Source organism: Pseudophryne corroboree, chromosome 9 (assembly GCF_028390025.1).
Source record: "Pseudophryne corroboree isolate aPseCor3 chromosome 9, aPseCor3.hap2, whole genome shotgun sequence".
NCBI lineage: Eukaryota > Metazoa > Chordata > Amphibia > Anura > Myobatrachidae > Pseudophryne > Pseudophryne corroboree.
In genome coordinates, this window is record NC_086452.1 from 454,101,564 (window position 1) to 454,126,326 (window position 24,763).

The 24,763-nt window shown below is 45.8% G+C and overlaps 1 long non-coding RNA gene across 1 annotated transcript in view; it reads left to right on the top strand.

The window, feature by feature from the left end:
- The window catches only part of LOC134957133 (uncharacterized), a 44,415-nt gene that overhangs the window by 13,462 nt on the left and 6,190 nt on the right, over positions 1–24,763 (top strand). Inside the window, exon 2 of the long non-coding RNA XR_010186488.1 lies at positions 23,812–23,938. This is a non-coding gene — a long non-coding RNA (uncharacterized LOC134957133). The remainder of the gene's footprint in view (positions 1–23,811; positions 23,939–24,763) is intronic.

Consider the following 24,763-nt stretch of genomic DNA (forward strand, 5'->3'; position numbering starts at 1 on the left):
AGGGTAAGGGTGAAAGTGCGGGATAAGGGTGAGAGTGCGGGAGAAGGGTGGGAGCATGGGACAAGTGTGAGAGTGAGGGGTAAGGGTGGGAGTGAGGAATAAGGGTGGGAGCATGGGATAAGTGTGAGAGCGCGGGGTAAGGGTGGGAGTGCAGGGTAAGGGTGAAAGTGCGGGATAAGGGTGAGAGTGCGGGAGAAGGGTGGGAGCATGGGACAAGTGTGAGAGTGCGGGGTAAGGGTGAGAGTGCGAGATAAGGGTGAGAGTGCAAGAGAAGGCTGGGAGCATAGGACAAGTGAGAGAGTGCGGGGTAAGGGTGAGAGTAAGGAATAAGGGTGGGAGCATGGGATAGGTGTGAGAGCGCGGGGTAAGGGTGGGAGTGCAGGGTAAGGGTGAAAGTGCGGGATAAGGGTGAGAGTGCGGGAGAAGGGCGGGAGCATGGGACAAGTGTGAGAGTGCGGGGTAAGGGTGAGAGTGCGAGATAAGGGTGAGAGTGCAAGAGAAGGCTGGGAGCATAGGACAAGTGAGAGAGTGCGGGGTAAGGGTGGGAGTGAGGTATAAGGGTGGGAGCATGGGATAAGTGTGAGAGCGCGGGGTAAGGGTGGGAGTGCAGGGTAAGGGTGAAAGTGCGGGATAAGGGTGAGAGTGCGGGAGAAGGGTGGGAGCATGGGACAAGTGTGAGAGTACGGGGTAAGGGTGGGAGTGCGGGATAAGGATGAGATTGCGGGGTAAGGGTGGGAGTGCGGGATTAAGAGTGAGAGTGCGGGATAAGGGTGAGAGTGCGGGATAAGGGTGGGCGCGCAGGAAAGGGTGGGAGCGCAGGAAAGTGTGGGGCAGTGAATATGCAGTGGATCTTTCTATATATACGTGCGCACACACCCCAGACAGACGGATGCTGAACAACACAGCACTGACCTAAAGAAGACATATAATGGAATCCATTATAAGTGTAGGACAAGGCCAGAGGACCGCTAGCTCGGAGCTGGAACAAAACCATTTGGGAATGGCCATGTACAACACCCTTTATCTTATTTCTTATATCTATAATCTTACTCTGCATTTACTCCACAAAGTGAGCCGCACTTGGACGCTTACTCCCTGCTGTGCTGGGATCCCATCGCTCTGCCCACCCATAGGCAAACGCAGGGGGGGGTTTCTGGTTGCCCAGAACCCCCCCCCCCCCCCTCCTCTTGGCAAGTTGCGCAAATTATTACAAAAATAGCAATGCTATATAATACGATTACTAGAGCTATCGCCACATCATGCAATTTAAGGGACAGAGCAGAGCTGCTGCACATGCCCAGTGGTAGCAGCTTCTTCTACCAAGTTTGCTGTGTGTGTGTTTCTGAGTCCTCAATCAGTGCACTGGACCAGAGAGTAGCTACCAGGAAGAAGAGACAGGAGCCTTACCATGAGGTGGGAGAATGTGTGCTTAGAAAGTGCAGTACTGGTTCTATTATGTTTATGTATTTATTTATAGTATGTTTAACCTTTTCCTGATTACTGATCTTATTTATATTATTTAAATATGTTTGATGCAGCCTATACTATAGACCATACATTGTGTTAAATATTAATACTGTATTCCATATTCCGCCAAGTGGGAGATTGTGGATTGCATTTGGAAACCCCCCTCTAGAAATCCTGCGTTTGCCACTGCCACCTCCTCCCCTCTCTGATGCCCTGTGAATGCTGCCATCTTGCCCCATTAACCTCTGCATCTCAGTGCTGTTCGCTTGTGCAAATCAAGGCGCACTGCCCGTCTGTAGCTGCTTATAAACTGCGTGGCATAACTGACCGACCCCCAGTGCATAGGTAACTGTTAGGTGCATTACTTGGCATGGTATGTACTAAAATGGGCATTGAAACTCATTATATAATTATCCCCCCACCAGACAGGTGATTTTATTGCTGCTGCAGATGAACCAAGCAGATGCCATTTAATTTCCCTGGCTACACAATGCTGATATTCAATATTCTCTGTACTTTTTCCTAGTAAAGCAGTATCTGCCCGACTGGTGGCCGCAGTGTACCACAATATAAACCCCTTTATATCTGAGTGGCAGAGCTTCAGGTGCAGTCCCTGGTGTTCTGTGCAGAAGATGCCTGGACCAGCCGCCCCAGCAGAGGTGATGGGGAATTATACAGCTATAAAATGACATAATACGTTAGTGAATCCTTTGTAACGACTATAGTACACATCCTGAATACCGGGGAGCTAGGCGGGCCGGTGGCTGTTTGCATGCGTTGACATGTCATATTTCTTTGTTACTGTATATTTAAATGGAGCTGTGATGAGACTGGGGGGTGAGGACGCTGGTGGAGGAGGGACTGGCTGCTCTTCCCACTGTGAGTGCAGACACAGATGTCGGTACCTCCTAGTAGTTGCCTTGTCGAGCCTTGCTGATAATTACATATTTCATTCCCTCTACTGTGCTCTCTCCAAGCAAGTCATAAAGCATTAATTCCTGAAATCGGATGAGCCAAGTGCGGCACAGTGGCTATTACTGGCAGCTAGGTGGTTAACCACCCGCCCCCTCAAGTACCTTCTCCCCCATGCAATGGAATGCCCCCAGGGACAATTACAGGTCAATGTGACGTCCACATATTACCCCTGCTCTGAATATTTGTCACTTGCTGAATATTGTGCTCCTCCTGAAATGTCTTTCATTTTGTAGCTTTTAGGATTATCATGATGGTTACAGGCAAGTTTATCCCATACCTTCCAATTGCCACTTATGTCGGATGGTCACTTGATGGCCCCACAACAAGAGCGGCAGCTCTGGAGCAGATTCTTCATTGCTTGCTGTTAGAGGGAACAGATTGCTATCAAGTACAAAATAAAACAGATCTTAATTAGAATTTTAGCACTGTAACCTCAAGTTGGGCCTGCAGAACTTGCTCCCCCGCGCTCGGACGTAGACACCATTGCACCATGGTAGATGGGGTTGATAGGTCTGTAATTGCGGGCATTTTCCCCATTGTAGTAACCCCATTGCCAATAGTTGCCACAAGCAGTAACTTCGATACCACTGCTGCTCCTCAGAGGTAATGAATGCTTTCAGTTTTGGTATGTGTCTGTGCGATATAAACATGGCATCATCCAACTAGTCAGTCAACTAGGAAATACTTCTTTGCAATGGAGCATTGCATATCAGATGCAATGTTCCATTGCAAAGAAGTATTTCCTAGTTGACTGACTAGTCTGGGTGTCTTGTGGATGGAGGTCTCTGGGGGCAAAGGGGTCTATTTACTAAGCATTGGAGAGAGATAAAGTGGACGGAGAAAAAGTACCAGCCAATCAGCTCCTAGTGTAACTGCAATGTTATAGGCTGTGTTTGACAAATGACAGGAGCTGTTGACGTACTTTATCTCCGTCCACTCTGTGGTTGCAGTTTGGAGAGCCAGGAAAAATGAGGAGTAAGGAAAAAGGTGATAGTAGGCTTGCGAGCAGGGCCCTCCTACCTCTATGTTTTTACCCAGTTTTGTCTTCTAATTGTGTCTAGTTGTAAAGCGCAACGGAATTTATAAGAAACTGTTCATAAATAATAAATAAATAATAATGTGTAAGTCCACAGAATAACGTATCACAGATTGCGGCAAGAATGGACCAGAAATTGCAGATTGAAGGATGGGAGGGAGGCAATGAAGAGAGAGAGAGAGAGAGAGAGAGAGAGAGTTAAGGTGGAGATAGAGTACAGTGGATAGACCTGGAAAGAGAACGGGGGTGAAAGTGAGATTTGGGGGTACGAAAAGGATGGAAACAAGTAACATTTGGATCAATTCAAGGGAATGTCGTAGGAAGGACAGAATATTTCCGCGTACTATTAAACTATATAAAAAATAAATGGATGAGACATGTGGCGGGGCTTGGGCCAGTGTCGCCAGGACTGCGTTAGGAATCCTCTGGATGAAGAGACAATACGCTCAGGTCTTCAAATACAAAATAACTTTATTTAGATGTACCTTGATTAACTGGACCACACACTTCATCAGGACATCCCAAAAGGCCCGCTTGCTATTTATGGAAAAAAAAAAAAAAAAGGGGGAAGTATCAACAGATGAAAATAAATTCTGGAAATTATTTAAAAAAAAAATTGTTAACAAAAAAAAAAAATCCCATTATTATTGTTGTAACCAGTTAGTTAGTGAGCAGTCTGTTTCACCGGAAGTGGTATTTTCAGCTGATGCTTCTGAGACTGTCTAAGTCTAGCAGTAATGTTCTCTTCCCAGACCCTCATTCCCTACTTTCCTGGGTCTCGGGCTCACTGATCTGTAAAATTCTGCACAACAAGGACTGGCCTCGGTTTCTCATCAGATGTCATTTGTAAACATGATTCTTTTTATTTTATTTTTTGGCTGGGAGCCCATACACCTTTCTGAGATGCCAAAGGTAATAAAATGACATTTCCAGTGGCAGGCGAAAATTTATCTTATTTAAAAAAAAATCATTGGTTCTAAATGTGATCATGGGAGCTAATTTGATAAATGTTCCAATTTATTACAAAAGACACTTTATTTCTCAGTAGCAGATGGGCCCCTGGAAATCATTATGCCTGTCCTGTCGGCATCAAGGGTTAAGTCGTGTAGCGTAACCATATTAAACACCCAGATTACAGCGGGGAATAGACACTCAGGTGTTGTTTGTAGACAGGCCTGGGGAGAACATGAAATGTCTGATAATAGCACAGTAGTACTGTTCTACTCTGCGCTCAATGGGGATTTATAATCAACGGCAATCAAAAATTGGATATTAAAATTCTATGCATTGGAAACAGTTGGGTTATTTGCATACAGAGCAGTTTATGGGGAGCAATACCTATGTATTATACTTACCTTTACGGTCCATCCACATATCAGTGAAAGTCGGATTTTGCAACTGCGCATTGGGGTATTTTTTTTATCAAAGGGCAAAGAAATCAGGGGCAGATGTATTAAGCCTGGAGAAGTGATAAAGCAGTGATAAGTGCAAGGTGCACCAGCCAATCAGCTCCAATACGTAAATTTACAGTTAGGAATCGATTGGCTAGTGCGTTATCCAGGGGCGTTTTAAGAGAGAAGGAGGCCCGTGTGCAACCTTCTGCATCAGTTGCCACCTCCTTTCTGACCGAGGCACAAGGTTTTAATACTTACCTCTCCGCAGTCCCCCGGTGGTGCCATCCTTCTCCACAGTAGCAATATCCTTCTCCGCAGCAGCAATAGAGTCTGAGCACAGACTCTATTGCGCATGTGCAGACCTCCTGGAATACGGCGCAGCGGCCATTTTCCCGAAGATTTTCCTAATGCGCATGCGTAAAACTCCGTAAAAATGGCCGCCGTACCACATTTCCGGAGTTTTCAGCAGGCGCTATAGAGTTTGCTCCCCATAGTGTTCAGACTCTATTGCGCCGCCGGGAAGGGATGGCTCCGACGGGGACTCAGAGAGGTAAGTATTAAACAAATGGGTGCAGTGTGGGCCCCCCTGCACATACTATAGATACGCCAATGGCGTTATCACCTTTTCACTGCTTTATCACTTCTCCAGGCTTAGTGCATCTGCCTCACAAGGTCTATTTAAGTTGCACTGCAGTAATACATGAATACATGTCCTGTGATCAGAATTTCAGAACGGCAATAATGATAAGAATTTTTTTTATAAATTTTTTTATAAAAACATATACTCTATTTTATAAATTTGATGTATGTTCAAGCTGTATGTCCCCCCCCCCCATATTAGTAGAGGCCCAATTCTAGTTAATGCACGTATGCCTCTGGCAGCTGCTTCCTGGTACCCACCCAGGGTTGAACTGGCCCACAGGGGTTCAGGGGAAACCACCGGTGGGCCCTAATGCCTGGGGGCCCACCCCCTCCTCTAGGGATCAGGTTCCAGACTGTACTGTTACTAATCTAGTACATTATCATACATGCACTACAGTATTTACTGTATATTTTTATCTAGGGGACAAACCCATGCAAAATGGTTAAGCAAACCAATGTGGCGGCAGGGCACACCTCCTCTAGAGACTGGCCACACCCCTAAACATGGACCTCTACCACTGTATTCCCCCGGTGGGCCCTACATGCCCCAGTCCGACTCTGTACCCACCTGTCACTGGCCTCCTATAGGGAGGTCCAAAACTCATTCATGCCTTCAAGCAAGGAGGCTCTGTGGAGGAACTCTCTCCCAGAAGAGTGTCTGGGTCTGACCAGGAAGGGGGATTGGGGTGGGGGATATATATTTCTATCCAATGTGGGGGTAATTTGCTTTCCAGGATATGGCTGGCAGATTGGGGGCACCTCTGCAATTAATGGCTGGAATTTGTCTGGGTATCTATACAACAATGGCTGACTAGTGGCATGAGTGTGCAATATAGGGCTGGCAATGAAGGAGTCAGTTTCCTGCAGATGCGGAAATAAAATGCTGCAACGTAACAATGCTTTCAACAATAGAAGTGGGAGTTGGCACAGATATATACAAGGGGAGGACGATGTAGCGGCATTGCGTAAAGTCACAGATCAGCAACGGACATAAAGGATCTGCATGACCGGTGCTGTTCCAGCAATGAATTAATTGCTGTCAAAATTAAACATGAAGTTTGCATTCACACATTTAGATGGAGATGTGGTGTGAGGGCTTCCTCGTGTCTCTCTCATGTCTGCCCCTGGCCCTGCTAATGATACAGGTCACTTGGGACTTTGCTGTGTAATAATATAATGAGGCAGACGAGGAACCTATGCATTAAGAATATTGCGTCATGAACCGTCTCTGCCGCGTAAAGCTGGAGGGAGGACACAAAACATTATTTTATATAACTAATAAAGTATGAATAAGGCACACTGAGGAATACAGAGCTGCCGCTTCGCTCAGCTTACGCATGTACGGTGCATTTTCTTTAAAAAAAATTGCAGCACTCTTTTGTGTGAATAGCTGCCAGGCCGGCTCTGGGGCCTTCATACTGTGATGCCCGCGCTGTACACCTCGAGCCCCCTCCCCGGCTAGATGAATATGCATCATGCAGAGGGAATTTGTCAGTGATGTTTGCAAGGCTGATATGTGTCATTTCCCAGGCTCTGAAGTGTTCAGCTGAAGAGAGTCTGGGTTGGCCCCCACCCTGCACAGTTTCGGGAGGAGGTGAGGTTGTCATTTGCAACTTTCCAATTCTAATTTTCTCTTTCAGGCACATGTTACTGAACTGGTGACATAACATTGGGTGTATGCAATGCAGTCATGGGTAAACGGCTTTAGGAGTAAGAAGTACCCCTGACCCCTTGGTTTCATTGGTTAGAAAACATTACAATGACTCCCAGTATAGCTACACAACTTGCCACAGTCTGACTTGAGTCAGACAGTGGAGCGTGCATGGCAGCTGCCACTAATGTTGGGTCTTCTGCTGACAACCACATGCAAGCCTCATCTCCACCAAACTGCCAATTATATTGCTGGAGCAGGAGGCAGGGGTCCTGGCACAACATGAGCAGTGGCAACCCACGTCCAGCCTGCCTCTCCTGGCAGTATTACTGTGGGAGGGGGATGTGGTGGAGGTGCGAAAAAGGGGACAGAAAGGTGGTGGAAATAGAAAAGGTGGAGATGAGAGAAAAGGTGTATTAGAGAGAAAAGGTGGAGAAGAGAAAAAGTGGTGGCGAGAGACAAGGTGGAGGACAGACAGAATGTAGAGGAGAGAGAAAAAGTGGAGAATAGAAAAGGTGTAGGACAGAGAAAAGGTGGAGGAGAGAGAAAAGGTGTAGTACAGAGAAAACATGGAGAGAGAAAAGGTAGAGAAGAGAAAAGTGGTGAGAGAGAAAAGGTGCAGGAGAGAGGAAAGGTGGAGAAGAGAAAAGGTGGTGGAGAGAGAAAAGGTAGAGTACAGAGAAAAGGTGGAGAAGAGAAAAGGTGGAGTACAGATAAAAGGTGTAGGAGAGAGAAAAGGTGGAGAAGAGAAAAGGTGGTGAGAGAGAAAAGGTGTAGGAGAGAGAAAAGGTGGAGAAGAGAAAAGGTGGTGGAGAGAGAAAAGGTAGAGTACAGAGAAAAGGTGGAGAAGAGAAAAGGTGGAGTACAGATAAAAGGTGTAGGAGAGAGAAAAGGTGTAGGAGAGAGAAAAGGTGGTGGAGAGAGAAAAGATGGAGTACAGAAAAAAAGTGGAGGAGAGAGAACAGGTGTAGGAGAGAGAACAGGTGTAGGAGAGAGAAAAGGTGGAGAAGAGAAAAAGTGGTGAGAGAGAAAAAGTGTAGGAGAGAGAAAAGGTGTAGAAGATAAAAGGTGGTGAAGAGAGAAAAGGTGGAGTACAGAGAAAAGGTGGAGAGAGAAAAGGTAGAGAAGAGAAGAGAAAAAGTGGTGAGAGAGAAAAGGTGTAGGAGAGAGAAAATGTGGAGAAGAGAAAAGGTGGTGGAGAGAGAAAAGGTGGAGTACAGAGAAAAGGTGGAGGAGAGAGAAAAGGTGGAGAAGAGAAAAGGTGGCGGAGAGAGAAAAGGTGGCGTACAGAGAAAAGGTGGAGAAGAGAAAAGGTGGTGGAGTACAGAGAAAAGGTGGAGAGAGAAAAGGTAGAGAAGAGAAAAAGTGGTGAGAGAAAAGGTGTAGGAGAGAGAAAAGGTGGAGAAGAAAAAAGGTGGTGGAGAGAGAAAAGGTGGAGTACAAAGAAAAGGTGGAGGTGAGAGAAAAGGTGGAGAAGAGAAAAGGTGATGGAGAGAAAAAAGGTGGATTACAGAGAAAAGGTGGAGGAGAGAGAAAAGGTGGATAAGAGAAAAGGTGGAGGAGAGAGAAAAGGTGGTGAGAGAGAAAAGGTGTAGGACAGAGAAAAGGTGGAGGAGAGAGAAAAGGTAGAGAAGGGAAAAGGTGGTGAGAGAGAAAAGGTGTAGGACAGAGAAAAGGTGGAGGAGAAAGAAAAGGTGATGGAGAGAAAAAAGGTGGAGGACAGAGAAAAGGTGGTGGAGAGAGAAAAGGTGGAGAAGAGAACAAGTGGTGAGAGAGAAAAGGTGGAGGAGAGAAAAAAGGAGGTGGAGAGAGAAAAGGTGGAGGACAGAGAAAATGTAGAGCAGAGAGAAAAAGTGGAGAAAAGAAAAGGTGTAGGACAGAGAAAAGGTGGAGGAGAGAGAAAAGGTGTAGGACAGAGAAAAGGTAGAGGAGAGAGATAAGGTGGTGGAGGGAGAAAAGGTGGTGGAGGGAGAAAAGGTGGAGAAGAGAAACGTTAGCGTAAAGCGAAAAGGTGTAGGACAGAGAAAAGGTGGAGGAGAAAGAAAAGGTGGAGGAGAGAGAAAAGGTACAGGAGAGAGAAAAGGTACAGGAGAGAGAAAAGGTACAGGAGAGAGAAAAGGTGGAGAAGAAAGAAAAGGGGGAAGAGAGAGAAAAGAGGTGGGGTGAGAAGGTGGGGAAAAAGAAAGGGGACGAGAGGGAGAGAGTCAATACCAGGTCTGCATTGTGAATGTCAAAATTCATGGCCGACTGTCTTTATTCTGAATGTCGACAAACTGACTACATAGAACGCACTGTACCCTCCCTGCATTATATATGAAATGGGTCTAAACATAATAATTGGTTGTAAGTGGAGATGGGGACTGCTACAAGAGAGCAACCAGGAACCCTTAATAATGTCCGGATCAGTTATTCCAGTGAACGATGTGTCCAAGTCATGTATGCTTTTATATATATTTCTCTGACGTCCTAGTGGATGCTGGGACTCCGTAAGGACCATGGGGATATAGCGGCTCCGCAGGAGACAGGGCACAAAATAAAAGCTTAAGGATCAGGTGGTGTGCACTGGCTCCTCCCCCTATGACCCTCCTCCAAGCCTCAGTTAGATTTTTGTGCCCGGCCGAGAAGGGTGCAATCTAGGTGGCTCTCCTGAGCTGCTTAGAATAAAAGTTTAGTTAGGTTTTTTTATTTTCAGTGAGTCCTGCTGGCAACAGGCTCACTGCATCGTGGGACTAAGGGGAGAAGAAACGGACTCACCTGAGTGCAGAGTGGATCGGGTTTCTTAGGCTACTGGACACTAGCTCCAGAGGGACGATCACAGGTTCAGCCTGGATGGGTCACCGGAGCCGCGCCGCCGTCCCCCTTACAGAGCCAGAAGAGACGAAGAGGTCCGGTGAAATCGGCGGCAGAAGACATCCTGTCTTCAGACTAAGGTAGCGCACAGCACCGCAGCTGTGCGCCATTGCTCTCAGCACACTTCACACTCCGGTCACTGAGGGTGCAGGGCGCTGGGGGGGGAGCGCCCTGAGACGCAATATAACAGAATACCTTAGGTGGCAAAACAGAATACATCACATATAGCTCCTGGGCTATATGGATGTATTTTAATCCCCTGCCATTTTACACAAAAAAGCGGGAGATAAGGACGTCGTGAAGGGGCGGAGCCTATCTCCTCAGCACACAAGCGCCATTTTCCCTCACAGCTCCGCTGGAAGGACGGCTCCCTGACTCTCCCCTGCAGTCCTGCTTCAGAATCAGGGTAAAAAAGAGAAGGGGGGGCATTGTTGGCAGCAAATAACAATAATTAACAGCAGCTATAAGGAATAACACTTATATAAGGTTATCCCTGTATATATATATAGCGCTGGGTGTGTGCTGGCAGACTCTCCCTCTGTCTCTCCAAAGGGCTAAGTGGGGTCCTGTCCTCTATCAGAGCATTCCCGGTGTGTGTGTGCTGTGTGTCGGTACGCGTGTGTCGACATGTATGAGGAGGAAAATGATGTGGAGGCGGAGCAGTTGCCTGCGTTGGTGATGTCACCCCCTAGGGAGTCGACACCTGACTGGATGATTGTATTTAAACAATTAAGTGATAATGTCAGCAATTTGCAAAAAACTGTTGACGACATGAGACAGCCGGCAAATCAGTTAGTGCCTGTCCAGGCGTCTCAGACACCGTCAGGGGCGCTAAAACGCCCGTTACCTCAGTGGGTCGACACAGACCCTGACACAGATACTGAGTCTAGTGTCGACGGTGACGAGACAAACGTAATGTCCAGTAGGGCCACACGTTACATGATCACGGCAATGAAAGAGGCATTGAACCTTTCTGACACTACAAGTACCACAAAGAAGGGTATTATGTGGGGTGAGAAAAAACTACCAATATTTTTTCCTGAGTCAGAGGAAATAAATGAGGTGTGTGAAAAAGCGTGGGTTTCTCCCGATAAAAAACAGCTAATTTCTAAAAAATTATTAGCATTATATCCTTTCCCGCCAGAGGTTAGGGCGCGTTGGGAAACACCCCCTAGGGTAGATAAGGCGCTCACACGTTTATCTAAACAAGTAGCGTTACCGTCTCCTGATACGGCTACCCTCAAAGAACCAGCTGATAGAAGGCTGGAAAATATCCTAAAAAGTATATACACACATACTGGTGTTATACTGCGACCAGCAATCGCCTCAGCCTGGATGTGCAGTGCTGGAGTCGCATGGTCGGATTCCCTGACTGAGAATATTGATACCCTGGATAGGGACAATATTTTGTTAACTATAGAACATTTAAAGGATGCATTATTATATATGCGTGATGCACAGAGGGATATTTGCACCCTGGCATCAAGAGTAAGTGCTATGTCCATCTCTGCCAGAAGAGCGTTGTGGACGCGACAGTGGTCAGGGGATGCGGATTCCAAACGGCACATGGAAGTATTGCCGTATAAAGGGGAGGAGTTATTTGGGGCTGGTCTATCGGACCTGGTGGCCACGGCAACGGCTGGAAAATCCACCTTTTTACCCCAGGTCACTCCACAGCAGAAAAAGACACAGTCTTTTCAATCTCAGTCCTTTCGTTCCCATAAGTACAAGCGAGCAAAAGGCCACTCCTTTCTGCCCCGGGGCAGAGGAAGAGGAAAAAGACTGCACCATGCAGCCGCTTCCCAAGAGCAGAAGCCCTCCCCTGCTTCTGCCAAGTCTTCAGCATGACGCTGGGGCTTTACAAGCAGACTCAGATATGGTGGGGGCCCGTCTCAAAAATTTCAACGCGCAGTGGGCTCACTCGCAAGTGGATCCCTGGATTCTACAGGTAGTATCGCAGGGGTACAAACTGGAATTCGAGGCGTTTCCCCCTCATCGTTTCCTGAAGTCTGCTTTACCAAAGTCTCCCTCCGACAGGGAGGCAGTTCTAGAAGCCATTCACAAGCTGTATTCCCAGCAGGTGATAATCAAGGTACCCCTCCTGCAACAAGGAAAGGGGTATTATTCCACGCTGTTTGTGGTACCGAAGCCGGACGGCTCGGTGAGACCAATTTTAAATCTGAAATCCTTGAACACTTACATAAAAAGGTTCAAATTCAAGATGGAGTCACTCAGAGCAGTGATAGCGAACCTGGAAGAAGGGGACTATATGGTGTCTCTGGACATCAAAGATGCTTATCTCCACGTCCCGATATACCCTTCTCACCAAGGGTACCTCAGGTTTGTAGTACAAAACTGTCATTATCAGTTTCAGACGCTGCCGTTTGGATTGTCCACGGCACCTCGGGTCTTTACCAAGGTAATGGCCGAAATGATGATTCTTCTACGAAGAAAAGGCATTTCAATTATCCCTTACTTGGACGATCTCCTGATAAGGGCAAGATCCAGGGAACAGTTAGAAGTCGGAGTAGCACTATCTCAGGTAGTGTTACGTCAGCACGGGTGGATTCTAAATATTCCAAAATCGCAGCTGATTCCAACGACACGTCTACTGTTCCTAGGAATGATTCTGGACACAGTCCAGAAGAAGGTGTTTCTCCCGGAGGAGAAGGCCAGGGAGTTATCCGAGCTAGTCAGGAACCTCCTAAAACCAGGACAGGTCTCAGTGCATCAGTGCACAAGGGTCCTGGGGAAAATGGTGGCTTCCTACGAAGCGATTCCATTCGGAAGATTCCATGCAAGAACATTTCAGTGGGATCTACTGGACAAATGGTCCGGATCGCATCTGCAGATGCATCAGCGGATAACCCTGTCGCCAAGGACAAGGGTGTCTCTCCTGTGGTGGCTGCAGAGTGCTCATCTACTAGAGGGCCGCAGATTTGGCATTCAGGATTGGATCCTGGTAACCACGGATGCCAGCCTGAGAGGCTGGGGAGCAGTCACACAGGGAAGGAATTTCCAGGGCCTGTGGTCAAGCTTGGAAACGTCTCTTCATATAAACATTCTGGAACTAAGGGCCATTTACAATGCCCTAAGTCAAGCAAAACCTCTGCTTCAGGGTCAGGCGGTGTTGATCCAATCGGACAACATCACGTCAGTCGCTCACGTAAACAGACAGGGCGGCACGAGAAGCAGGAGGGCAATGGCAGAAGCTGCAAGGATTCTTCGCTGGGCGGAAAATCATGTGATAGCACTGTCAGCAGTATTCATTCCGGGAGTGGACAACTGGGAAGCAGACTTCCTCAGCAGACACGACCTTCACCCGGGAGAGTGGGGACTTCACCCAGAAGTCTTCCACCTGATTGTAAACCGTTGGGAAAAACCAAAGGTGGACATGATGGCGTCACGTCTAAACAAAAAACTGGACAGATATTGCGCCAGGTCAAGGGACCCTCAGGCAATAGCAGTGGACGCTCTGGTAACGCCGTGGGTGTACCAGTCAGTGTATGTGTTCCCTCCTCTGCCTCTCATACCAAAAGTACTGAGAATCATAAGAAGGAGAGGAGTAAGAACTATACTCGTGGTTCCGGATTGGCCAAGACGGACTTGGTACCCGGAACTTCAAGAGATGCTCACGGACGAACCGTGGCCTCTACCTCTAAGAAAGGACCTGCTACTGCAGGGGCCTTGTCTGTTCCAAGACTTACCGCGGCTGCGTTTGACGGCATGGCGGTTGAATGCCGAATCCTGAGGGAAAAAGGCATTCCAGAAGAAGTCATCCCTACTCTGGTCAAAGCCAGGAAGGACGTAACCGCAAAACATTATCACCGCATTTGGCGTAAATATGTTGCGTGGTGTGAGGCCAAGAAGGCCCCTACAGAGGAATTTCAACTGGGTCGTTTCCTTCATTTCCTGCAAACAGGACTGTCTATGGGCCTAAAATTAGGGTCCATTAAGGTTCAAATTTCGGCCCTGTCGATTTTCTTCCAGAAAGAACTGGCTTCAGTACCTGAAGTTCAGACATTTGTAAAAGGGGTGCTGCACATACAGCCTCCTTTTGTGCCTCCAGTGGCACCTTGGGATCTCAATGTGGTGTTGAGTTTTCTAAAGTCACATTGGTTTGAACCACTTTCCACTGTGGACTTAAAATATCTCACATGGAAGGTGTCGATGCTGTTAGCCTTGGCTTCAGCCAGGCGTGTGTCAGAATTGGCGGCTTTATCATATAAAAGCCCTTACTTGATATTTCATTCTGACAGGGCGGAATTGAGGACTCGTCCTCAATTTCTACCTAAGGTGGTTTCTGCATTTCACATGAACCAGCCTATTGTGGTACCTGCGGCTACCAGGGACTTAGAGGACTCTAAGTTGCTTGACGTTGTCAGGGCCTTGAAAATATATGTTTCCAGGACGGCTGGAGTCAGAAAATCTGACTCGCTGTTTATCCTGTATGCACCCAACAAGCTGGGTGCTCCTGCTTCTAAGCAGACGATTGCTCGTTGGATTTGTAGTACAATTCAGCTTGCACATTCTGTGGCAGGATTGCCACAGCCAAAATCAGTAAAAGCCCATTCCACAAGGAAGGTGGGCTCATCTTGGGCGGCTGCCCGAGGGGTCTCGGCTTTACAACTTTGCCGAGCAGCTACTTGGTCAGGGGCAAACACGTTTGCTAAATTCTACAAATTTGATACCCTGGCTGAGGAGGACCTGGAGTTCTCTCATTCGGTGCTGCAGAGTCATCCGCACTCTCCCGCCCGTTTGGGAGCTTTGGTATAATCCCCATGGTCCTTACGGAGTCCCAGCATCCACTAGGACGTCAGAGAAAATAAGATTTTACTTACCGATAAATCTATTTCTCGTAGTCCGTAGTGGATGCTGGGCGCCCATCCCTAGTGCGGATTGTCTGCAATACTTGTATATAGTTATTGTTACAAAAATTCGGGTTATTATTGTTGTGAGCCATCTTTTCAGAGGCTCCTTTGCGTTTATCATACTGTTAACTGGGTTCAGATCACAAGTTGTACGGTGTGATTGGTGTGGCTGGTATGAGTCTTACCCGGGATTCAATATCCTTCCTTATTATGTACGCTCGTCCGGGCACAGTATCCTAACTGAGGCTTGGAGGAGGGTCATAGGGGGAGGAGCCAGTGCACACCACCTGATCCTTAAGCTTTTATTTTGTGCCCTGTCTCCTGCGGAGCCGCTATATCCCCATGGTCCTTACGGAGTCCCAGCATCCACTACGGACTACGAGAAATAGATTTATCGGTAAGTAAAATCTTATTATATATTGGTTCAACTGTTCTATTCATTTTTAACCAACACACAAAATCTATAGCGTATCAGATAGTTTGTTAATTAATTTCTCTGGTTGGAGGTATAGATAATCAGCATCACACGGTAATACCTGTCACACGCCATTGGGCTCTGTCACACAATAATGTCCTGTGTTCCCCAATATCCTGTGTACCTGGCCCCAGTTCCGGCAGGCTCCTGCTGACAGCCTACATGCCGCCTGGAGTCCATGAAGAACGTTCGTTATGAAGTGGAAGTCACGGGGCGTAGTTTTGATCTCATTTTCTTCTCCAAGATAGAGGCGACACATGAGAGCGTTTAAGTGCAGTGTGGAATGACAGGACCGCTTGTGAATTCATAAGATGGGGAGATATACTTTTCCCAATAACTTAGTTTTACTACTGCCGTTATTATTGCTGAATTACACGCAATCATTCATATCCATTCCCACACACTACAGATGGTGCCTTACTCCTCTCTCTTTCTAAAATATTGGATATTATTGTAGTGTTGTGGCATACTGTGATGTACTGTATAGAACCAGTATTCTAAACAGGGCTGACCCGTGCATGCAATAAGCCCCGTTCTAGAGGGTTCTGTGGCCGTAGACTTATCTGAGACCCTCGGCTGACTACAATACGTCTTCATTTTCATTTCATTGAGATCAGGGCCACATACAGTATTTAGAATATTCATGCTGGCCTGCCAATGGGGAGATGTTCTAAAGCACCCGCCTTGGTCATATCTGTTACTGCTGTTGGTGGGCACCATTTGCAGGACTACTGGATCAATTCCCCAACAATTGCAATTGACGCTGCCTATACCCACGTATGCAATGGTCACACTTATTTTACAGACAGCTGTGTCGGCATCTACTGTGATGATGTTAGGGTGTAACCACTTTGGAACTGCGCAGGGATTGGAGTCAACACACCTCTAGATGGGATTTACCTAATAATCTCCTCTCTGGAGATGCAGGAAGCAGCTGACTGGGGTGGAGCCGGACTATTAATGACAATAGGCCCGCCCCCTGGAGATAAATGTGGTAAGTCGTGTATTCATGATGGGGGGGCACAAACTATGCGACTATCACATAATCACATACTATTGGTCTATCCTTTCCCTATGTACCGATGATTTACAGTATGGTATTATTCTCCCCTGCCTCCCAATTTGCTAGGAAATAGGAGGGATGTGGGCGGACTTTCCTCTCTCAAATAATCCAGGAGTCTCCCAGAGTTTCATTCACGGTGAACCAATTAAAAAAAAAATCATAACATGCCCCATCTGTGGTTCTGCTCTGTCAATCCACATGCTTCCATATAGTGAATGGCTGTCAGCACTCTGATTGGTGGATAGGTCCAGCCATTCACCAATCAGCATGTAGACAGCCATTCACTGTCTGGCTGCAGGCTAGGAAGCACATAGAAACTTCTGCTCTCTGATTGGTGGATAGCTCCAGCCATTCACCAATCAGCATGCAGACAGCCATTCACTGTCTGGCTGCAGGCTGGGAAGCAGATAGAAACTTCTGCTCTCTGATTGGTGGATAGCTCCAGCCATTCACCAATCAACATGCAGACAGCCCTTCACTGTCTGGCTGCAGGCTGGGAATCTGGTAGAGAATGCTGTGTGACCACCACCCACCCCTGCTTGAAGGCCCCTGGAACTGTGTGTGTGGGGGGGGGGGGGGGGGGGCACTGAGCAACTGCCCAGTGTGCCTATACTGTATGTTAAGATGGCCTTGCTTACATTACCTTATATAGCGAAAGCCCTGAATACGCGCACACTGAAAATACGATTTTATGAAAATCACATCAAATGATCATTTACGTTCATTCCCACACACTTATATACTACTATCTTTTTATACCAAATATTTGGTATTATTTTATATGAAATCTGGATAGAGATGGAGCCACGATCATCTAGCCTTCTCTGCTGCACCTAGGCACACCATGGTTTATTAGTATAAACCTTTCATCTATTGTTCTCAGTTGCAATACAATACAGAGAGAACACTACATCAGGGGATTAAGTCATTACACCAGGGGATTAAATCAGACTGCCCTGGTTTAATTGATCCTATTAAAGGCCAAAATGAAGATGGCTCCATCTGTACATATATGTTTTTTTTTTCTATTTGCTGCACCTAACATCCTACCCACAATGCCCTTTTCTCCTGACACCATTCACTGAACAATAGGACAAATTCTGGACAAATCTCATCACATCATGCTGGTATCATACACTGTAATGTCATTCAATTTTTTTTTTTTTGAGTATTGAATAAACTGTCACATTGTAGCAAGAAATAAATCAAGCTGTCTGAGGTATCTGTATCAGATACACACTGTGTGCCGCTGGTGTAAATGCAGCATTGACCAGCTCAACAGGAAATCGATGCAAGCTAAATTTTGGAAAGCGGGCCCACTTGATGCATTGTATCCTGAACCCTGTTCATTTTTGTTAACAAATGACCTCATGTTTTTATAATGTCACATATTCACGCATTCCCCTAAATATTGGTTCATGACACGAAATGGCTGCCTTAGCTGCCTCATAAACATTACTAATTCATAGTGAAAATATGCTACTAATTACATAATTATATTTAAAATGAGGTCTCATATGTGTGGAAAATCCTACTCCTGTTATTATATGTATTATTGTATTTTTACGATGTTCTGAAACTGAGATCTTTTATTTATAAGCATTCCTAAATAGAAATTTGTATTGTATTAAGGACAATGGGGGTCATTCCGAGTTGATCGCTAGCTGCATTCGTTCGCTATGCAGCAATGAGGCAAAAAAAAAAGGCACTTCTGCGCATGCGTATGCGGCACAATGCGCACGCGCGAAGTAATATTACAACGAACTATGTAGTTTCACAACAGGTCTAGCAAAGCTTTTCAGTCGCACTGCTGGCCGCAGAGTGATTGACATGAAGTGGGCGTTTCTGGGTGTCAACTGACTGTTTTCAGGGTGTGTTCGAAAAAACGCAGGCGTGCCAGGAAAAACGCAGGCGTGGCTGGGTGTGTCGTCAAAACAGGAACTGAACAGTCTGAAGTGATCGCAAGTGCTGGGTAGGTTTTGAGCTACTCTAAAACTGCACAAAAAAACGTTGCAGCCGCTCTGCGATCCTTTGGTTCGCACTTCTGCAAAGCTAAAAAACATTCCCAGTGGGAGGCGGCATAGCGTTTGCACGGCTGCTACAAACTGCTAGCGAGCGAACAACTCGGGATGACCACCAATAATAGGGTCAGTTCATGTAGATCAATCTGCAATAGATGTTTCCTGCATTTTCCACTCTGAACTGGAGTAGATTCCGTGGAAAGTACGTGAGTTTTCAGTTACAGTTTTAATCTGATTTATTTTCATAAACTTTTATTGCTGTGTATGACTTTGTTACACTTTTTCTATGCAATAAGCATTGTGACTTTGGGGGTCATTCCGACCTGATCGCACGCTAGGTTTTTTTGCTGCGGTGCGATCAGGTCAAAACTGCGCATTGCGTATGCACCACAATGTGCATGCGCCTCATACAGGTACAAAGCGGATTGTTGCTGAGCGATGGATTTAACGAAGAATCCATTCACACAGCCGATCGCAAGGAGATTGACAGGAAGAGGGCTTTTGTGGGTGGCAACTGACCGTTTTCTGGGAGTGTTTGGAAAAACGCAGGTGTGTCCAAGCGTTTGCAGGGCGGGTGTCTGACGTCAATCCCAGACACGAACAGGTTGAAGTGATCGCAGCGGCTCAGTAAGTTCAAACCTACTCAGAGCAAAACAAATAGAAAAATGGAGACTGAGACTTAACTAGCGCTTCTTATTCCTGGTGATGTTTGTCTTTCCACAAGCTTCCGTCACTCACGGGTATTATTTGTAAAAGATAAATATAAAGTGCATATAGTGAAATACCGTTTTAATTGAATGCACATATAACACACATTAAAAGAACAAAGGTCAGATATTGCACAATTTCCCTTCAAGCAGCACAAGAAAGACAGGCTAATTACCGGATCATTTAGAACTGGGGTTAAGCAGTTCTAAAAGCGCATGGGAGATGGTACAGAGATTTCCGGATAATCCCACCACATACGTATAGTTCTTACTGGATACCGGTCCTTATGTCAGTCCTTCAGCTTGTTGGGAAGATAACCAACGCGTTTCCACCCCGTGCTGGGGTCTTTTTCAAGGTTCACAAAAGGCTGAATGAACCTTGAAAAAGACCCCAGCACGGGGTGGAAACGCGTTGGTTATCTTCCCAACAAGCTGAAGGACTGACATAAGGACCGGTATCCAGTAAGAACTATACGTATGTGGTGGGATTATCCGGAAATCTCTGTACCATCTCCCATGCGCTTTTAGAACTGCTTAACCCCAGTTCTAAATGATCCGGTAATTAGCCTGTCTTTCTTGTGCTGCTTGAAGGGAAATTGTGCAATATCTGACCTTTGTTCTTTTAATGTGTGTTATATGTGCATTCAATTAAAACGGTATTTCACTATATGCACTTTATATTTATCTTTTACAAATAATACCCGTGAGTGACGGAAGCTTGTGGAAAGACAAACATCACCAGGAATAAGAAGCGCTAGTTAAGTCTCAGTCTCCATTTTTCTATTTGTTTTGCACTTTGTGGGTGAGGGGTGAAGGAAACCTCCAGGAGCCTTTGAGACATTACCAGCTGCTATTCATATTGCGCACGTTTTATTCCTATCTTTTTGCCTTCAAACCTACTCAGAAACTGCACAAAACTTTTTTGTACTGCTCGGCTGCACAAGCGTTCGCACACTTGCAAAGCAAAAATACGCTCCCCTATGGTCGGCGATTATCTGCTCGCAGCGCTGCAAAAAAATAGCTAGCGATCAACTCGGAATGACCCCCTTTGTCATGAACATAAACTCAGTGGTATAAAGTACTGTCTTTGTGTTCTTAAATAACACAGTATTTCAGGTTAGCCTTTTTAAAATGCCACATTCAAGGCAAATAGTAGTTTTGTTAACAGTAGCTCTGACTAAATAAGGTTGATTTTCTATTTTCAGAAAAGCCAGGGAGTAACTAAAGTCATCCTTTGTCCACTTTGGAACTATAAATCTTAGTTGTAGCAGGACAGGGTTATTACTTAATAGTGAGTGTGAAATATCTTTTTTTTTTTTTGGGGTAGTATAATAATTGCTAGGCAGACCAGGTTTTATTTTAATTAGCCCTTTAATACCTACATACCAGGCATGTCTGATTGAATATTGTTGCAAAGTATTCTCTTCTGTCATTGTACACCTACATGCCGGTGTCTCCTGGTGTAACCAGCTTGTTATCTTATATATTGCAGGCAGTGTACTCTGTCCCTGTTCTGTAATCAATCATGCTAAATGAGTTCAGTTTTCATGGTTTCAGTTATTTAACGTATTTTGCTGCCTTTGAAAATTTGCCATTTATTTATGTCATTATACGATGACTACAAACTGAGCAAATGAGGCAGCAGGACGGTTCCAGACTATGAAATATATACAGATTTTTGCCTACTCAGGATCAATTGGGAGGAGAGCGGCAGAAGCAGGAATGCGCACTGCAAATACAGACTGCACACATGCCGATCAGCAACTCAGAATATGACAACTCCTCTTTTCTGCATTGCACGATTGATGCTAATGTGAGGAAGATGCGGATTCTATTGATGTTCACAGATAAAGTGTCGCTGAAACCTTGCAGATAAAAAAGGAAGAGTATTGCTACCTTCAAAGAACTGTCATTGATTGGTGCGTCCATTCCCCTGTAATATTTACTACATAGAGTGCTATTGCTTTGTATCCTCCTTACGGATACTGGGCCTGGTTCACGTATGTAAGTAAAGCAAATTATCAAGCAACTGGGCAAAACCATGCTGCACTGCAGATGGGACAGGTCTAACATGTGCAAAGAGAGTTAGATTTGGGTGGTGTGTGTTCAAACTGAAATCTAAATTGCAGTGTAATAGTAAAGCAGGCACGGAAGGAACGTCTTAGTCTCAATGGGCGTCTCGCACCATCTGGCGTACGGACAACCAGTAAGTGAGGGCACAGTTGTGCATTTACAGTTGCATCCAGCGTGCAGCTCTTTCATCCCAGAGATACTAAATATAACTTCTTCCTGTTAATATACAGATGTGGGAGCATAAACGATAACCCATTATATTCATATGCACTGGAATGACTGAGAGGTCCAGAAATTTCAGAAGACCGGGCCATCCTCCCGAGTAGAGCAAACATCCCTAGGGAAGTGGGTTGGGCAGGTGCTCGCTGACCCAACGCTGCAGGAAGTATTGCTCCGCTGCATTGCACAGCCAGGGGGCGGGGCCACGGTTCTGCAAATTGCATTGTCATGCCCCCTCAAACCTGGGTCAGAAAAGTTGGTAAGTATAATTAGATTTGTAAAAGTATGAGGATGCACTGTATCTCCAAGCCGGTAATTTCCAAGAATCTGAGGGTGGAAAATTCCTTTAAACCAAAAACAACTCATTTGAAGAAATATTTTTACTTTAAACTCCAATCCCCCAACTAGAAATACAGTGGGCCATTAGCGATACACAGGGAGTGTCTACTGGGCGGTATGGGGTTAATACATTACTCAGCATGAGTGAAGTTCCTCATTATTATAGACCTGTCACCTACATAGAATGGGGGCATCCATTCTTTGGGCTGAATCAGCAGACAGCGCATCAAATTGCTTTTGCAAATTGCTCAAGTACATGCACCGACCGCAATATTTGTTCTGTCATCTCCCTCTCTGAGTAGTGATAACAAAAGGAAATCAGCAAGGAATTGTTACTATCACTATTTCAATAAAGCCTCTGGTTTTATATATATATATATATATATATATATATATATATATATATATATATATATATATACACTGCTCAAAAAAATAAAGGGAACACTAAAATAACACATCCTAGATCTGAATGAATGAAATATTCTTATTAAATACTTTGTTCTTTACATAGTTGAATGTGCTGACAACAAAATCACACAAAAATTATCAATGGAAATCAAATTTATTAACCCATGGAGGTCTGGATTTGGAGTCACCCTCAAAATTAAAGTGGAAAAACACACTACAGGCTGATCCAACTTTGATGTTATGTCCTTAAAACAAGTCAAAATGAGGCTCAGTAGTGTGTGTTGTCTCCACGTGCCTGTATGACCTCCCTACAATGCCTGCGCATGCTTCTGATGAGGTGGCAGATGGTCTCCTGAGGGATCTCCTCCCAGACCTGGACTAAAGCATCCGCCAACTCCTGGACAGTCTGTGGTGCAACGTAGCGTTGGTGGATGGAGCGAGACATGATGTCCCAGATGTGCTCAATTGGATTCAGGTCTGGGAAACGGGTGGGCCAGTCCATAGCATCAATGCCTTCGTCTTGCAGGAACTGCTGACACACTCCAGCCACATGAGGTCTAGCTTTGTCTTGCATTAGGAGGAACCCAGGGCCAACCGCACCAGAATATGGTCTCACAAGGGGTCTGAGGATCTCATCTCGGTACCTAATGGCAGTCAGGCTACCTCTGGCGAGCACATGGAGGGCTGTGCGGCCCCCCAAAGAAATTCCACCCCACACTATTACTGACCCACTGCCAAACCGGTCATGCTGGAGGATGTTGCAGGCAGCAGAACGGTCTCCTTGGCGTCTCCAGACTCTGTCACGTCTGTCACATGTGCTCAGTGAGAACCTGCTTTCATCTGTGAAGTGCATAGGGCGCCAGTGGCGAATTTGCCAATCTTGGTGTTCTCTGGCAAATGCCAAACGTCCTGCACGGTGTTGGGCTGCAAGCACAACCCCCACCTGTGGACGTCGGGCCCTCATACCACCCTCATGGAGTCTGTTTCTGATCGTTTGAGTAGACACATGCACATTTGTGGCTTGCTGGAGGTCATTTTGCAGGGCTCTGGCAGTGCTCCTCCTGTTCCTCCTTGCACAAAGGCGGAGGTAGCGGTCCTGCTGCTGAGTTGTTGCCCTCCTACAGCCTCCTCCACATCTCCTGATGTACTGGCCTGTCTCCTGGTAGTGCCTTCATGCTCTGGACACTGTAACCCTAAGTTCTCCTTTAACCCTTTTGGGGAAATTGTGCCAAGGGTAAAAATCCATCGTCTCTCCTTCTGTAATAACTGTCTATCCCTATTACCACCCCTAAGAGATTTAGGTACGTGATCAATAAGGATGGCCCTAATACTGGCTACACCATGTTTGGCCTCCAAGCAATGTTAGGGTTACAGTGCTTTTTATAGCCTAGCCCAGGTAATATTTTGCCTCAGCGTATGTTCAAGGAAGGTAGTAGGGTTGCTTGGTAACTTACACTACTTTATCAGGCTTATAGCATAGCAGGTATATATTAGTCGATAGGAGTCCTAACACACTGTGGAATCGACATCTCTGTACAGTATATGTTTTTAACTTATGATGTATTTAACATTGTAAATGTAATATGTAAGTTTTATATGTTTCTTGTTGTGTCCTAGTTGGACGTGACTATTGAGCGTCCTGGTTACCATGGCTCTCGCCTGCGACGCAGCGCGCCGGGATGACATCACCGAGAGACGCGACAGCGGACCGGGAGTTTGGATTCGCGGGCGCGCCGTGGAGCAGGTGAGTAGGGTTAGGGCTTGTTATGATCTTTGGGAGTTAGGTATTTATGTATGTTGGTTTGTGCACACTTGTTTGTATTGGCCCTGAGGACGGAGTTCTTACTCCGAAACATGTCGGCTTTGTGAATAAACACCATGCTTATTTGAATTTTTGGAAGTCAGTCTGATGAGTGCCGCCTATACTACCCTCCACGCTGCATAGTGGGCTGCATACCCCACAAGGAGGGCACCTCAGCATTATTTACAACAATAGCTACGAGTGCCGGACAGCTTTGGACAACTTATATATATATATATATATATATATAGCGGAAGAAGTACCGGCGGCACTCAAAGGACTTGTAATGCAGGTAATATAAAGGCACTTGCGCCTATGTGTCATCAACGTTTCAGTTTTATTACAAAAACTTTCATCAGGATACAATGCTGTAAAACTCACATACCTTTATAGACAATACACCATATGTTAGACAAGCATTAGGTCGACGGGGTCAAAAGGTCGACATGAAAAAGGTAGACAGTACAAAAGGTCGACAGGTCAAAAGGTCAACATGAAAAAGGTAGACACCATGGGCAATATTTACTAATATTCGTGTTTGAGTCGGTTTGTGTAGTGTTTAAACACGTTTTGTATAGGGTGCATTTTCAAGCAACTTTTTGAATCCATATACGCAAAGTTACGAAGCAGTCGACTTTATGGTTGTCGTGTTTTCCGATGTCGATGGCAGTCGTGTTTTTTTGGCACATTTACGGCCGTCATTGTCGTTTGCGTACGTGTTTTTGTTGTATTTGCTGTTTTTTTTCCCTAAGTTAAACGCGGCAGGGT